At 33.6% G+C, this 2531-nt stretch overlaps 1 pseudogene; it reads right to left on the bottom strand.

The window, feature by feature from the left end:
- Nucleotides 1-101, bottom strand: part of LOC107576544 (2',5'-phosphodiesterase 12 pseudogene) — a 648-nt pseudogene extending 547 nt beyond the window's left edge.
- Nucleotides 102-2531: the final 2430 nt, after the last annotated feature.

Consider the following 2531-nt stretch of genomic DNA (forward strand, 5'->3'; position numbering starts at 1 on the left):
TCTCCAAACCCTGATCCGTTCCCTGGAGTGCATTTCAGCATCACCTTCAAACCGATGTCCAGATTGGATGGCGTGAACACACGTTCACATCCAACCTCCATCCAGCAGTCTTGAGGTGCATTAGGTGAGCGCTCCTTGAACCGTCTGAGACTCAGAGACCTTCAGCTCTCCAAACTCCATCTCTGGCTTGGGACAAACTGGAAATCCGGCCATTAGAGATGATGGGAGCTCAGATACAGTGAATGTCGGAGGATTCAGCTCCACTTTATACTTCAAGCCCCCCACATGCAGCACAGCTTTTCGTTCACGCGCAGGCTGATTTCTAGTTTATCTGCTTCTGGAGTCTCACTTTTTCCTTTGTTTGGTTTGGATTTCTTCGCTTTGCTTTGTGCCTTGATGAGGCCGTTGGCTATTCGAGCCAGGACTTTCCCCAGAGGCTCTGTCTGCTCTCTCAGCATGTGTTTATTGCTGCCGTCCAGATTGAACGAGATGCTCAGTTTGGCCTCGCATGGCACGCATCTCACCACGCATCTCTCAAGATTCATATTAAACCGGGAGGTGAAGAGATTTCTGTGGGCTAGGAAAAATAACTGAGCTGAGAGTGACACCTGATTCAACATGAGCACGGCTGAGAGAAACTCCTGGTGGCTTCTGTGATCGAAACGCTTGCTTCTTATTCATAACACTAGATTCGTGAATTGCGTGATAAAATGAAATTGCGATTCTTATTTTCTGTTTTATTTCACCTCGATTAAATCCTTTATTATATTAGTAAACTAAGGTGCTGAAGTTTCCTTGAAAAAGATTTTTAACGAAAACGTTGATCTCAATATAAAAGTAACCACATGATTCGACAATTTTTTTTTATTTTAAATAAACTTTTTTGTGTGTTCCTTTTAATAAATACTTTATGTTAGAAGGTTATTACAACATGTGCGTGGTATCCTGTAAACCAGGGGTTTTCTGGGGTCCGTGGAAAAGAGAAAAACGGTGTAAGTAAATTATAGAATGTAAGATTAAAATAGATCAATACAAATTGGATTAAATAAATGCATAAAATATCTAACAGTACTGTATAATGGGTAGAAAAATACGTAATGACTTGACTTGGAAGCTAAGCTTTTAATAACTTATTAATAATATATTTTTTTATATTTTATTTTATATAGGCCTATACATAGAGAGAGATCAATTTTATTTAAAAAAAACAAAATATTCAATTAAATATATTTATAATATTTATCACAGTATAAATTGGGTCTTTATACAAATTAGATTAAAATAAATAAAATATCTAACAGTACTGTATAAGGAGTAGAAAAATGTAATAAAGTAACTTAATAGAAACTAAACATTTTTAATAAGAATATATATATATATATATAAGGTATAAATTGGGTCTTTATACAAGAAACTACATAAATGCCTTTAGAATTTTTAAATAAATATTGAAAATATTGAAAAGCCCTGCTCTAAGATGTTTCAGAAATTTTGGAATTTTAGAAAGTGATCATTTAAACTCATAACTGAGTATTTTATAATGCTACTAGGTGGCTCTGTTCGCAAATGGTTGATTCCTTTGGAGCTTATAGTTTGTCGAAATAACATCTCATTGTTATAATAAATGTACTTTTAGTCTACTTAATATAAATGTATTGAATTGGAAACAGTGAACAAAATAATTTTGCAACATAACTGTGCTGCTGGTTTTATTGAACTCAACTGAGAGGACAATAATGATCATCAAACATTAATACATCATAGCCCATTTCACATCTCTCCATTTTATCTCCATAAATGTCCACGGAACAAAGTTAAGATAATAATATGTTCCCAAATACATGTGTACATGAAAAAAAAAGTATTTTCCCTTATCTAGCACATTAGGATTATTACCAATATACAGTACATGGTACAAAGCAAACCATCTTGTTCTTCTGGTTCAGAAATGTCTCTAGCCACTGGCATGCTGCATGTTCACTACACAACAAACGTCATGTTGCTTCCATTGTTGTTTTGCTTCAGTCGTCGATTAAAAATCCATGTAAGAAGCCGCTCTTCACCATATAGCCAAAAACATACACAAAAGACAAAAATAAAAAATAAAAAAGATATTGCAGAGTTAACATACAGTCTACACAAAAATACCATAACACAATCATTTTAAAAATACATTTCTCAAAATAACATCAGTAATTAATAAAATTATTTCCTCTTTTTTTTTTTTTGCAACTCCTCAAGGGGAAATTGCAATTGAAAATTAAACATCTATTTTCTGGTTACACACTGTATTGCAACCATTACGCAGTATGTGTTATTAATTTGAGTTTTAGGTTTTGCTGATCAGCACCAATTTCGTAATCGATGGGGAAATGCATTCCTTTTTTCATCTATTTCATTGTTCCGCACATTAAAACTATATTACATGATCATATTGGTTTATTCACAGTTTAAAACGTCAAAGTCAACATGAAATCAAAATACTTTCTTAATACACATTCCTGGATTTATTGTGATTCATTGTGCATGTG

Source organism: Sinocyclocheilus grahami, unplaced genomic scaffold (assembly GCF_001515645.1).
Source record: "Sinocyclocheilus grahami isolate Dianchi unplaced genomic scaffold, SAMN03320097.WGS_v1.1 scaffold3905.1, whole genome shotgun sequence".
NCBI lineage: Eukaryota > Metazoa > Chordata > Actinopteri > Cypriniformes > Cyprinidae > Sinocyclocheilus > Sinocyclocheilus grahami.